The sequence below is a fragment of the Manis pentadactyla genome, chromosome 7, assembly GCF_030020395.1.
Source record: "Manis pentadactyla isolate mManPen7 chromosome 7, mManPen7.hap1, whole genome shotgun sequence".
NCBI classification, from domain to species: domain Eukaryota; kingdom Metazoa; phylum Chordata; class Mammalia; order Pholidota; family Manidae; genus Manis; species Manis pentadactyla.
In genome coordinates, this window is record NC_080025.1 from 30477730 (window position 1) to 30493910 (window position 16181).

Sequence of the window (16181 nt, forward strand, 5' to 3'; positions counted from 1 at the left end):
AGCACTATTTACAATAGCCAAGATATGAAAGCAACCTAAGTGTCCATCAGTAGATGAATGGATAAAGAAGACAAGGTACATATACACAGTGGAATACTATTCAGCCATAAGAAAGAAACAAATCCTACCATTTGCAAAAACATGGATGGAGCTAGAGGGTATTATGCTCAGTGAAATAAGTCAGGCAGAGAAAGACAAATACCAAATGATTTCCCTCATTTGTGGAGTATAACAATGAAGCAAAACTGAAGGAACAAAATAGCAGCAGACTCACAGACTCCAAGAAGGGTCTAGTGATTACCAAAAGGGAGGGGTGAGGGAGGGCAGGTTTGAAGGGAGAGAGAAGGGGACTGTGCAGTATCATGATTGGTGCACATGTTTTGTGTGGGGTCACAGGGAAGACAGTGTAGCTCAGAGAAGACAAGTAGTGACTCTGTGGCATCTTACTACACTGATGGACAGTGACTGCGGTGGGGTATGGGGGGGACCCAGTAAGGGTGAATGTAATAACCACATTGTTTTTCTTGTGAAACCTTCATAAGAGTGTATATCAATGACACCTTAATAAGAAAAAGAATATATAGCTATAACACATATATATTATATATATAAATGACTAAGTATATAGAATTTTAATAGACATAAGACATTTCAAAGTAAATATTAATTGATTCGCTACCTGTGGGGAAGATTACCATCCAGGCCTAAAGACAATCATAAAATAAGGTGAGCTAAGGCAGTTGTCTCAAAATACTTTAATTTCTTTCCAAAGCTCCCACTGTGGGGTAGGGAAAACCTGAAGTAATTATATCAGGGGAACACAGCTTCTCCTGCAGCCCTAACTCTTTCTGAATCCATGGACGTTAACTTAGCAAAAGATCAACTATTCATTCTTTACATATGCACTTCAGTAGCTGAAATTAAATGGACCAATATAAAAAAATACAGCATTTGATTTCATACTCAATTTGTACTTACGAATTCTAAGGGTGTCTTCAAAAGGCCCAGCAATCCTATCGCACTTCCTAAATCATTTCTATTTTCTGGTCTCCAAGACCAAGTGTTCTGTGTCTTCTAACAAAGCTCTTATATTCGTTGCCTTCAGCTCCCTATCAGAAGAGACTGTCCTCATCTTTACACCTCCATCAACTAAATTACATACATCTTTATCTATTTACTCTCCCCAGACCTTATCACAATAATTGAATATACCCAGCTTTAATTAAAGCCAGACCCTCCACTTATGCACTAGGTTCTATCCTGCTTTACTCAATGATTTTGCTTTTTAAGTCTTTTTTATATCCAGCATCATCTTTTCCTACTTTTCTCTTCATTTGTATTTATCATCTCCATTATTACACATCCCATATAGTTTATCAAGCTCCTAAAAACAGTCTAAATATTTTTGGGGATTTGCTGAATTTATAAGCCTCTTCTGGAAATATCAGCCATTTTATAGTAGGTTTACCTATATCCTTAGTGCTGGTATACATATGCTGTTTTTCTAGAATGATCATCCTAATGAGTTTTTGATATTGTTATTGTTCTAACTGTATACTGATTCTGTTGATTTAAGTAGTTAGTCAGTTATAATGCCAGCAAATAAAGACAATGTTTGTCCTCTTCAAATCTTTTCTCCTTTTTCTTTCCTTTAAAATACTAGCTAAAACTGCCAGTACTATGTTATATCATTCAGGGTGATGTTAGACATCTTTGCCTTGAGCAACAACTTACTACAAGAGTCAAACAGTAGCATCATATGTTTACACAATATTTCATAGTCTTCACATATCTTAAAATTTTTCCTCTAATTCTTTTGAGTGAATATTTCTTAATAGTGGGATTTACTGCTTTCTGTAGTTTTATGTCACTTAAACAAATTTGTTAATGTGAATCTCATTGTGCAAAACATAACTTTCCAATTTTTGATGTGGAGTTGACTATAAGGAGTATAAGGAATAAATTCATTACATGTTGTAAACAACCTCATAAATATATGTAAAATTAGTTATGAATAAAAAGAAGCCTTACAATGCTTCATGATTCATTATGCATATAGCTCTTGGACAAGAACACTTATTGATGTCACCATATGTTAATCCAATTTTAAGGCCAAGTAGTTGAGCTATAATAACTGAAAATCCCTCCAAAGTTATTGCATCTGGATACTAAAGAGAATCAAAGGGAAAACAATCATATAAGAAGAAAACACATCAAGAAATAAATTAAACCATTTTTATTCCTGTAAAATTCTTGTATTTTAATATTGTCTATGTTAAGCTATTTTACATCTTATTTTGATATGTCATTGATATGCATACCCATACTAGTTAATAGATTAAGAAGCACAAAATGTAAAAAGTAATCAAACTACCAGCAGTCTCTTGTTTAAAATTTGGCATGCCTGGCTCCTATAGCCCTAAACACATTTAGTATTTCCAATGGAATCAATATGAAACACATTTATTTAACTTTCCATTAAATCAGCCCCTCCCAATAACACATTTTAATTCAGTATGCACATGTGTCAGGTCCCACAATAGACAAGAATATAGTGGCGTGCATGCAAGAAATGGATGTTGTCTACACCTGGAACTTATATTAAAGAAAGGAATAAAGAAAATGCACAGGAAATTGACAACCAACTTCCCAAATAGAGAGAGGTCATGTAAAGTGCTCTGAAGAAAATGAAGTGCTCCAGTAAAGAATTTTGAAGTGGATATAGATAAGGTGGTTAGAACAACCTATTTGTGGAATTGATATTTCGGCTGAGCTAGAGAGTCTGGGGAATGATCCAGCAGCATGGTGACGCGTGGGGCGGCTGTGTGGGACCCCGGCCAGCGCTGGTAGTACATGAGGGAAGACATAACCCGGCAGGAGTCAGAGACAGAGACAAAGCAATGATGATGGAAATTTGGAATGAAGAGGTATGAAAAAAAGTTTAGTAGCAGTGTAAAGTGGCATTTCACATTAACTTTGATAAATCGAGAAATTTTTCTCATCTCTTAAATCTATTGTAAGCAAAATTCCTAGAACTTCTCTAATTTGTCTACATCAATTGAAATTTATAGTGAGTAAAATTTAAGTAATTCATACCTAAAGAGAAAAAAGATTGTGTATGTGTTGAATGAAAACATGGAATATTATGGAGCAACATGGAAATATCAGTTAATAGGCACCCTCTCCTATTGTTCTACAAGAGCTAAGGTTAAAAGAAAGGGAAAAATCCTAGTATCAGAATTTGAATGGAGGTTAAAGACAGAGTAAGAACATGAGAGATGATATCTGGCTGGCTGTCATTTTTTAGGGCAAGATGTAGGAAACAGAAGCTAAACTTTTAATGCCAACTCAGAGGACTGAAAGTATAAAATATAAAACAAATACTAAAATGACAGACTGGAATAGAAACATGTCAACAATTAGATTTAATGCAAATTGTCTAAACATACCCATTAAAAGCCACAGATTAGCAAAATTCAGGGGGAAAAAATGACCCGACTATATGCTGTTTATATAAACTCACATAAGATAAAAGTAAGTTAAGAAAAAATATATGTCAATATTTATCACAAGAAAGCCAGAGAGGCTTTACTAATAACAGTTGCAAGTTAATTTCAAAGAAAAAATTATCAAGGACAAAGGGCATTATAACATAATAAAAAGGTTCACTTCACCAATAAAACATAATAATCTTAAATCAGGCACCAAACAACAGAACTGCAAAATTTACGAAGCAAAAACTGACACAGTAAAAAGAACACATATACAAATATACAGTCAGTTGGAGACTTCAACAACACTCTCACAATAAGTGATAAAAAAATAGATAAAAAATCAAAAATTGTTTAGAAGACATGAACACCACCACCAAACAATGTCTATAAACTGGCATTTATAGAACACTTAACCACAGCATGATACACATTTTTTCATACACACATTGAGTATTCACTGAGACCACATCCCATTTAATAAAACAAAACAACTGTAAAAGAACTTAAAGAATACAATATGCATTCTCTGAGTATAAAAGAATTAAGTTAGAACAAATAAGTTTGACAGGAAAATCTCCAAACTCATGGCACACAGCTACTGTACAACACATTTTTAAACAATTTACATCAAAAAAGTATCTTTCTATTTATCTATTTATATATATGTATGTATCTATCTATCATATCCACTCTTACCACTCCTATTGACCATAGTGTTAGAAGTACTAGCCAATACAGTAAGTCAATAAAAGCACACAGATTAGAAAGAAAAAAAACCAAACTGTCCCTAGTTGTGGAAGACATAATTATCTATGTAATATATGAAAATCTCAAGTGATATTAAAAATAAAAGCTCAGAAAACTAAAAATGAGAGCTTAGAAAGTGAGCAGTAAAATGATAAAATGCTGATACACAAATGGAACTTGACACAAGTTGAACTTGGATACAAGTTCAACAAACATAAATCCATCATATTTATATTAGCATAGAACAAATAAAACTTGAAAACACAATACCATTTATAATTTCTCTAAAAAAGTAAAAATATTTAGGCATATCTGTCAGTTTACTAGGGCTTCCATAACAAAGTACCACAAAATAGGTGGTTTAAACAATAGTAATTTATTTTCTCATAATTCTGAAGGCTAGAAGTCCCAGATCAAGTTGACAGGGCTGGTTACATCTAAGGCCTTTCTCTCTGGCTTACAGATGACCGGCGTCTGTGGTCACGTGGTCCATTCTCAGAGTGTGTCTGTGTCCTAATCTCTTTTATAAGAACAGCAGTCACATTGGATTAGTAACCTCCATATGACTTCATTTTACATTCATTACCTCTTTAAAGGCCCTGTCTCCAAATACAGTCACATTCTTAGGTACTAGGGGTGGAATTTTAATATATTATTTTGGGAAGACATAATTCAGCCCCATAATAATATAAATAGAACAAAACATTTATAGGAACTATATGCTTAAAATCAGAAAATGCTGAACAAGTAAGTCCAAAGGAAATGGAGAAACATAGCATGTTCATGGCTTAAAAATTACAACAGAGTAAAGATGTCAATTCTCCTGAAGTTGATCTATATGTTTAATGAAAGCCTATCAAATCACTGCCATGTTTTTTTAAAAAAATGATTCTAAAATTTAAATAGAAAGGCTCAGTAATTAGAATAGTGAAAACAACTTTGAAATAGAATCAATTTGCCCAATTTTAAGTCTTACCATATATTTAGAATAATCAAAACAATGTAACATCAAAAATATAGACAAATAGATCAATGAAACAGATAAGAGATTCCAGAAATAGACCCAGACAAATATACTCAAGTGATTTTTGACAATGGTGCAAAATCAATGTAATGTCTCCTCTTTTAATTCTGATTTTATTTATTTAAATCTTCTCTTTTTGATGCTAAGTTTAGATAATTTTATCTTTTTTAAAAACTAGTTTTGTCAATTTTTCTATAGTTTTTCTGTTCTTTATGCTGTACATAAACTCAAGAAAAAAAGAGAAAAATAGAGAAAATGCACTCATTTTATATAATCATGATTACCCTGATATCAAATAAAAAAATACTCCTTATGAAAAAGACAGCTTCAGTTTAATACACCTCATCAACATAAATGCAAAATTTCTTAACGAATTTTACCAAATCTAATCCAACATATAAAAAGAATGTATTAAGACCAAGTGAGGTTTATTCTAGGAATGCAAAGCTGGTTCAACAAATGAAAATTCCATCAATAATATACTCACCATATCAACAGACTAAAGAATAAAAACCATATGAATGTATAAATGCAAAAAAAAGGCATTTGACAAATTCAACATCCATTTCTGATAAACCAAATAACCAAATAAAAAAACCTATCAGTAAAACGATTAGCATGTATAGCGCTTGGGGGGTACGGGGAGGGCTGTGCAACACAGAGAAGACAAGTAGTGAGTTTACAGCATCTTACTACGCAGACAGACAGTGACTGTGAAGGGGTATGTGGGAGGGACTTGGTGAAGGGGGGAACCTAGTAAACATAATGTTCCTCATGTAATTTTAGATTAATGATACCAAAAAAGAAAATACCTATCAGTAAAGTGAGTATCAAAGGGAGCTTCCTTACTCTAGCAAAGGGCCTCTACCAAAAACCTACAGCTAGCATCATATGAAACTGTGAAAGAATGAATACTTTCCCTCCAAGATTGGGAACACAGCAAGAATTAGGACTCACCTCTTCTATTCAATAAGAGGATTCTGGCCATTGGAATATGTCAAAGGAAATAAGAGGCAGGCAGATTGGAATGGAATAAATAACATTATCTCCATCTGATGACCAAATTATCTACACAGAGAACCCCATACTGTACCAGACAACTCATGTAACTGTCTCTCCCCGCCTACAGAGGACTGTGACCACAAGCAGCACAGTCAAGGGCGAGTTTAGTGAGCATCATAAATACACTCCCATAGCACCTTGTGTACAGGCCTGTGAATTCCTTTCTTATTATGCCAACTTCATTGCAAATACACCACCACTGATCAGATGTTTCAATCAGTGTAAGTGTTACAGCCACTCCCAAATGTTAGAGAGAACACACTAAATCCAAAATCTCAAGTGTTTTCACCTCTGCTAATAATTTAATTTGAACCAAAGATCATCCCATCCTTCTTTGTCTAGAACCTTTAGTAACTATTTCCTTCCATGTTCCCCAGAACATATCAATATAAATTAGCAAAATCTCATAAATTGTTTTGGCTTATAAACTACCACCTTCCAGGGAAGCTCTTATAACTTTTATTATTAATCTGTGAGCATAAGGGTTGATGGGAATAGGGTAGAGGTGGGGAAATTATGGTTCATAGACCAAACCCAGCCTGTGACCAGTACAGTCTGCCAATAAGAATGTATTTAAAATTTTTATATTTTTAAACAGCTGAAAAAAATCAAAAGAAAAATAATATTTTGTAACAGGTGAAGATTATATGAGATTCAGATTTCAGTATTCATCAATAACATTTGCTGGAACATGGTCATGCTCATAAATTTACACCCTTCGTACACTGGCTTTTGTACCACAATGGCAGAGCTGAGTAGCTGTGACACAGTTTATATGGCCCAGGAAGCCTAAAGCATTCACCATCTGGCCCTTTACATAAAAACTTTGCCAATTGAGAGATTACAGTGAATAGATGTCATGATAAGGCATCCAACTGAAATGAGGCCATTGCAGGATTTCTAAATACGAGAAGCAAGAAGGCCCATCTCAGCATACAGAGGAGGATCAGCTGCTTCAGTGGACAAAATTTTTAGCAGGGCTTGGGGGTTTTAGACTTATTAGATGCATCTTAGTTTGTCCAATGTTACCATCCCAAATCTAAGGTCTCACTCCTTTCCAGTTAATGCCCTAATTATAGAATAACAGGTGTGGAGCCAAGTTGATTTGTGATTCTATGACATGGCTAATTCATTTGGGACATGATTCTCAGCTATATTGGCCTAGACGTTAACAAAAAGAGAAAGAGAGAGAGAGATAAAGAGAGACAGATTACTTTAAAGTCACCACAGAATCCAAGAAGAAATAAAAGCAACTGGTTGACAGGTAACAAAATATAGATGAAGCAACAGAAGATGATGAGGCAACTCTGAGATCTGGAAAGCAGAATGTTGCCACCAACACCAGGACAGGATGTATGAATGAGGAGCTATGGACAGAATCCACAAATAAGTGCTGTTCGGCAGGAAGTGAGCCCACAGAGCTGCTTCACAGGACCAGGAAGCAGTAGCTCTGAGGCATTTCCAAACAGGGACAGAATCCATATAGAGAACCCTATAGTGTATCACACAACTCATGTAACTGTCTCTCCCAGCCTACAGAGGACAGTGATCACAAGAAGCACAGTCAAGGGCGAGTGTAATGAGCATAATAAATACACTCCCACACCACCATGTGTATAGGGCCAGTACGTAGAGATACCATGACATTTCTGCCCTCTAATCATCCACATTTGCTGAACATACTTAATAGCCAAGTAGCAATGAAGCTGGGGAATGTATAATTCCCTGTGAGACACAGCAGGACAGGGATAAGCAGGAAATAGGTCTGAGAGGATGTGGTGAGGGACTGATCCAAAATATGAATATTAAGAAATATTACAGGATGTATAAAGAAAAAAATTTGAGAAAACAAATGACATGACAGGTCAAATGCTCTAATACATAACTGACAAAGGTCCAAAATGAAAGAGAAAAGAAAAAAGTAACAAATATATAATATAGTAAAGTTTCTCAAGTCAAAAGTAAATTAGCATCCAGATTGAAAGGGCTTCAACATAACCAGCATATTGGATCATAAAAGACACCAAGTCAATGTTTCCACAGAGAAAACAAGCAGGCCACATGCACAATGAATGAGACTAAGAATGACACGGGATTTCTAAACAGAAGCTAAGAGACAAAGGAGAAGACCTTTAAAATTCTGAGGTACAATTGTTTTAAAACTAAAATTAACTGAACAATCTTTTAAAATAATTAAATACATTTTCAATAATGCAACTCCCCAACAATTTAATACCTATTTACTTTTTCAGTAAATTATAGGAGTATGTATTCTACCAATATAGCAAGTCATGAAAGAAGAATGTACATATTACAAAGGAGACAAGAGAGAGATTCTTGAACACCAGCTATGCCAAAAGTCTAATACAGATCGGTGAAAAAAAAAAGAAATGTCTTGGGTTAAAGAGAGGAATGTCTGAAATGTAAAAAATTAGAGGCAATTTTTAATTTTATTCAAGATTTTGGGCAAAAACCTTATGATGCAATTACTTATTTGGGAATAACCGAAAGTTATGTAATTAAAGCAATTTAATCTCAATTCATTTTTTGGCTTCTCAGATAATAAAAAGCAATTCTAATAAGCTATATAACTATAGAGGAAGAATTGAAGAGGCAGAGTGTAGATATGATGAGCTGTTAGGATGTTAAATTCTCACTTTGATAATAGGAAGACAATAGATAATGTCTATCTCCTGGACTTGATATAATTTTATTATCTCTAATTCTCCTCAGTTTCACTTACTCTGCATTCACTGTTAAACTAAAAGTTAAAACAAAAGGGATTTTTAATTATTGGAAAAAGACATCCTGCCTGTCCTAAAGATAAGCACTTGTTAAAATTAAATATGACAAAAAAATCCAAACCCCTCTTCACGTCGAACAGTAGACATGAAATGTATTACTATATATAGGCAATACTAACAGAAGAGTGTCAATTTTTACATCATTAATAAGCTATGCATTATATTTGTTCTGTAATATAATTCATATAATGAAAGTTCATGAAACATAGATCTTTTCACATAAATTATGCTCCAAAATACAGTTAGTGAAATGATTCATGTTGTTTTTATTTTTATATTTCCAACTACACTATCACAACTATGACAAAGGCTAAGTTTAATTTAACATTTCCAAAGGGCCTACAGAAAGCTGATGTCCATGATAGATGCATTAAATTATCAAATTAATAGAATTATTTATGTATAGTTCTTACATAAGCAAGAATGCTGTGTCGTGGGGCCGCAGGGTAAGAGAGCCCTGTTTCCATGTCACAAATCTTTGTAATAAATCATCAGCATCCCCACTGGTAGGAATTTGGTTTTTATCTCTCCACAGTTCCAAAGAAGACAATATCACAGTCAGTTTGAACTGAGAAAACATCGAAAGATAAGATTTATGGTATATTCAAGTAACATAAATTATTACATCAAAACAGTGCATAATGAATGAAGAAAAAGTTCAGTTGACTATTTTGGATATGAAACTAATTAAGGGCCTTTAAGTCATTAATTAGTCATGATATAGTGGGAATTATTTTTAATGAATTTTCATAAAACTATCAATGTAAAAGTGTTAAAACTTACAGTGTTGATAAGGCCAATAATCTGGATAATTTTCTGTGTTACAGCCATCATTTCTGATCCCATATAATCATGCTGAAAAACAAATTTTTTATGATTCTTTAAAAATGTGAATGATAGAAATTGTTTTGTATAGTGGACATATCTTGATGATAACAGGCAGGAAAACCAAACCATAGGATCTGTCAAACAATTTGAAGTATGCTACTATAAAGACTATTACACTTACAATAAAAGAAAACAACAAAAAGAAAAAATCATAAGTGAGCATTCAAAATAGATTCTCACTTTTTAATATTTTAAACACTCTTGTGCAAAAACAATCTAAATCAAGTGGTATGAAAATGATTTTCTACATTCTGCTCTATGGTAAAGGCTTTCTTCAGCTAGAAATTTTCTAGCTGACACAGTATCTCCTGGGCATTCTTAGGAAATTAAGGAGAGCAAATGAAGAAAACATAAAAAAATATATACCTATAGGCAAAAAGGAAGAAATCCCAATGATGTTAAAGTAAAAATTACATGGAATAAGTGATTTTAAAAGGTTTGATAAAAAATAAGATGAAATAATGTAAATGGAAGGAGAAAGGAAATGTTGGTCTCTGAAACTGGTAAATTCTGGAGAAGATATGGACTCATGTTATTTGGGAGCTTAATGAGTACATCTGTTCTTTGGAATCATATTTTGAAAATGCTTAAAACCTCTGCAGAAGTTGCCAATTCTACAAACTGAAAATAAGGACTCCTACCAAATCTTAGAAATCTGTATAGCTTGTTCACTCACAGTTGCAATAGAATTGAAATGGATGGACTGCTTATGAGTTTTGATAAAAGAAGTAATGTAAAATTACATACTTCTATTGGATGAATTAAAAATTAGATATATTCCAGACAAAATGATGTCTTCCTGGTAATACAAAAGGCACTGAATTAGGCAGCTTATATATATATATTCCTATACAACACACAAATAAGAAAAATCCTATTTATGAAAACTGAAGATCATCAAAGAGTAGAATATATAATTTCCTATACGAAGTGTTATGACACTTTGGAAGATATCATTAGCTTTGAAGGTTTTATTTCACAAGGCCAAAATTCTTGATATATAAAGAACACACAGCAATGCTTAATTAGTAGGAAGTAATACAGATGACCAAATGTGGAAAACAAAATTGACACAATTAAAAGAATTTAAGAAACCCACAATAACAGTTTAAGATATTAACTCTTTCAAAAACTGATAGGACAAAAGGACTCAGTGAACATAGAGGGCATGAATAGCACAGTTAAAATATTTGCTTCATTAGTATGTACAGCAGTACAACCAACAATGCAGGATATATAAACCCTTTCCAAATGCAAACAGAACATTTACAAAATTGACCATATACTGGACTAAAAAGGGAGTCACAATACATATCAAAGATTTTACATCATTCAGATCATGCTCTTTTACTTATATGGAATAAAACTGAGTATGAACCACAAAATATAACTTGGAAACCCCCAAATAACTTGAATCTAACCAATACAACTCTAAATTACTCAAGGGTCAAACACATACATCCACACATACAAATGAATAAGAAAATGACTTAAAAAAAAAACTAAATCTTGACGGAAATCAGGCATATCAAAATTTGTTTTACTAGAAACAACAAAAAAAACCCTGTATTGTATATCTGCTCTTTGAGTAAAGATAAAATTTTAACCGGGAATACATTAGAAAATAAGTAATGGATGAAATCAGTGATCTGATCTAAATCAGAGCAGCAGGGAGGAAATAACAAAGAAAAGAGGAAAGCAATAAACTGAGAAATGAACATTAAAAAATCAAGAAATCCAAACACAGTTTCTGTGAAAAGATGAGTACAGTTGATAAACCCTTGGTAAGTACTACAAAGAAAATACCATGTGAATTTTTACCACTGTCAGGAGGGTGATCTGCACTCCCAAGTTCACTGCAGCCTTTTTCACACTTCCCTATGGATGGAAACTATCTAAGTGTCCAACAGTGGATGAACAGACAAGGAAAGGTATACATACAGATACAAGGGAATATTATTCAGTCATAAAAAAGAAGAAAATCCTCCCATTTGCAATGACATGATGCACCTGGAGGGTGTAAGGCTCTGTGCAGTAGGCCAGACAGAGAAAGGCAAAAGCACATGGTATCACTTGCACATAGAATCTAAAAAACAAAAAAGCTGATATCATAGAAACAGAATGCCAGTGACTGGAGGGAGGAGAAATGAGAAGGGTAGGTCAAAGTTATAAGAAGTTCTGTTATAAGAAGTTCTGAACTACAAGTTCTGAAGCTCCCATGGACTGCATGGTGACTAGAGTTAGTAATAGTGTTGTATATTAAAGGTTGCTGTGAGTAGATCTTAAGTGTTCTCAACACACACACACATGTGCACACACACACACACACACACACACAGGGAAGAGAGAGTGAACTATGTGAAGTGATGGATGTATTAATTATCTTGATCCTGGCTATCAATGCACAATGTATACATAGATAAATCATCACATTGTGTGCTTTAAATATATACCATTATTCTTTGTCCATTATTCTGCCAGGAAGTTGGAAAAATATATTAAATGAATTAGTAAGCTGATCACTGTCAGGTATGCTCAAAGAAAACAATGTGGCCTGAGAGGCTAGAGCAGGTTAAGGGCAGCACAAGGCTGCTAGGCAGTGCGGTCAAGGCTGAGGATGGGGAGCGGGGGAGACAGTGTAGGGCAATCTAGGCTAGTCATGGCTGAGTAACACCTAAAATAATATATCTTTATTTGGAAATTAAAAAGTCAATGAAATATTTGAAATTAAGGAAAAATTTTCATTAAGTTTAAAGAAAGAGACACAAAGAAAGAAGGGGGAAAGGAGCCTGGAAGGGCAGATAGGAGCAGGAAATTTCACTTACCAAAGCTTTTTCCACTATGATGTGCATTATTAGATATTGAGGTAATAGTTTTGAAAGAATTTTTTCCTGAAAAAAAAAAAGGAAATGGGATTTATCAAATGTTAACCATGTGTTGAATTTCTTAAGTGCAAAGAATGACAAGTAAAGAAGGTAAAAAAGGTTGCATATAATACCATCATGAGGACTTAAGTATAAAAATTAATTTCCAATCAGAGAATTGCACTTGGAAACATATTCCAAGTTTAAATGGATGCAGTGAGCCTGCTAGAGTAATGTAGGAATCAGTCCTCCCTATTAATACTGAATAAGAAAGTGAATATAAACATACACATTCTGTTGTCTTCATCTCATGACCAATGTATACCAGTTCACACTAGAGAACTGGACTGTTGTCTTCCTTTCATTCAGCAGAAAATAACAGGAAATGTTTGAGAACTCATAGTCTACCCAGAAATTCAGATAAACAGTGTGACTTGTATTAACTGTATGTGCATACAGGAAAGAACAGAGAGCAAAATATCAGAAATAATTCCTTAGCTCTGGGGCATCAGCCATGTGTGCCATTTGATGGGATGAATAATCCTGGATTGTGCCAAGTCAGTGAGCTATAAATCAATTTACTACATCATTGTGTAGCACTTATAATGGCAATTTTTATGTGAACTAATTTTCTAACACACTGAAATGTCATTTCACATAGAAAAATTGTAAAGAAACAAAAAGTTCTTCCTTGATCCTAATACATTGATCCCTAAATGTAAGAGTAAGAGGGGTGCAAAGGTTGGGTGTATCATAAAATAGCTTGGGTTAAAATAAACAAGCAAATAAACTGGACTCAATTGGTAGAGCCTTGGTTTAAATAAGTTCGTTTATATTTCCATAGGGAAGTGCAGTATGCCTGCACCCCATGCATCTAATATTGTTATTATCTGTCTGTCTGACTACATGCATATAGGGAATTTTGTAGGAAAGGAAGTGCTCTTAACTCTCAGTGTCCCTCATAAGATTTTGAGTTTGATTTCAAGCACTTTTTTTATCACCTTCTCTGCAATTTTTCAACACTTACTAGTTCTTTATAACAATGGTGACCAAATAATGTATTGCTCAGACTGAAATAATGTGGAGTGGGAAGGGTGTTCATAAGAAATTTAAATTATATAATTATTGGAATTGAGATTTAGTTCAATTTTATTACTTTGGTAGACCTAGAAATATTTCTACTCAGAAGTCATTTTCAAGAGTAGGTTTCTTCTAACTATATACATACATGTATCTGAGTATATACAAAGCCAAAAATTTTTCAAAGTTTTTTAGTGATAAAAAATAGTGTAAGCAAAACCCTAGTTCTTGATAAATACTTATGTACTTCAGTTTCTTGCCTGTATCTCCCTCTAATATTTCTGATATTTTGGAACAATAACATCTTTCAGTACCATCTTAACATTTTCATTACAATGTCTGACTTTGTTCAGTGTTGATTATATGGGTAATACATTTAAAACTGTTTTGCTGAATTTCTGAAGGCCAAGCTCAGGCTGGCTGGCATCAAAGGGCGAAATCTCTGGGAGCCATAAAAACAGTTGGTTTTGTAATCACACCTGAGGGAGTTATGAGCTGGGGTCTGGCTCCTTGCAGGCTGCCAGGAACAAGCTAAGAATGACTGCATAGACGTGGAAACTGTCCCTGTGGGTCTGTTTTGTTCCTGGAGTTTACAGATAGAAACAGCACAAAGGCAAACCAAGCAGTGGAACTGAAAATTGCCACAAGACCCTTAACTGACACTCCCTTTTAGATTTGCAAAAAACCTGCAGGCCTGCAGGTAGGCTTGTTAATAGCTCTGCCTACAGCTAGAGATCAGCAAATACCCCTTGCCCGAGGCTTGTGTCCCCCAAAAAGATAAGAAAATATGTACAAAATAATGATTCTCTCATCAAGGATTTGTAGAGACATCATGACCACCTGTGCCGGCGGGAGTCAGCCGATGCGGGGAATTTCACGACCTCCCTCGGCCCTCACTGGCGCTCCAATGTCCGCAGTTGTCTATCATCTCCTGCTCCCCTCCTGCTGCCCCTTCCCCAGCATAAAGGGAGCTTGAAACCAACCCTGAATGAAGATGGGCCTTTAGGACACTAATCCACCCATCTTCCAACTGACCAGCTTGTTGAAAAAACTCTTTCTCTACCCAACACTCTCTGGGTATTGGCTGGATGGGGTGGCAGAGAACCAAATGTTCATGCTTACAGTTTCATAGCTTCCTCCGGGTACCGCACAAGCTACAAACAATGAAGACCGTGGAATACACTGGGCAACGGTCCCTCGTGGTGCTGGCTGGCAGGGAAGAACAACGCCCCTGCAGAAACTCTCCCCAAACTCATCTCTGCCTCCTTTATGATAGAAAAGCCTTGATTTACTGAGGGCTGCAGCCTGGGGCACTGGTGAAAACACCCACAGCTGAGAGAGGAGGAGGGAAAGAAGCTCTAGTTCTGGAGGGAGAGGAAGAGATACTTGCTGGGCCCGGTGTGACTTCTGGAGGATGGACGTAGGGACATTTGTGGAGACTATATCCCCAACTCCAGGCGAGTGCCTTCCTAACACTGAGTCTCATCCTAAACTTCCCAGAATTCCTCGGTTCTCTGCTCCATGCCAAGCCCTCATCCTGTGCTACAATGTGACAAGAAAAAATTACAGTAAAGAGAGCAGGGGAATCGGGAAGAGACAGACTTTATCAATAAAGACACAAAACAAAGCCAAGTGGAGAAATCCAAAGCCAAGCAGAGAACAGGCATCCCTCTTGCAAATTATCATTCCCAATAAACATAAGATATCACTAAAGGGAACTGACATCCCCCTCTGGCTGGTACACTAAGTTAGCCATGGCCACAATGCACAGAAACAGACCTACATTTGACTACATTAACACACACTTTCAAACTAAAGACACAGCAGAAAGAAAGGTGTGCTCATCTCCAAGCCAAAAAAAATAGTAATAATTAATTCAATTCAGCGGCTACTGCCTTTTGTAACATGTTTAGCTTTCATCAAAAAAAAAAGTGAGAAGGAATACAGACAGGCAGGAAGAAATGTGATATGAAAGCTATAGCTCATAAGAGTCAGACTGATAAATGACAAGGTGCTGAAACTATCAGGAAAAAGATTTAAAGCAACTTTAATTAATACGTTAAAGGCACTAAGGGAAAATATTAATCAAGCAAGGTCATGCCACATGTAATTCAACATCAAATACTTCTACCACAACCACTACAGAAAGGGTTGGTGGCCCCTACCAACATGTGTCTCAGCACACTTTATCACTCAGTACCTCTGCATTCTGTTCTTT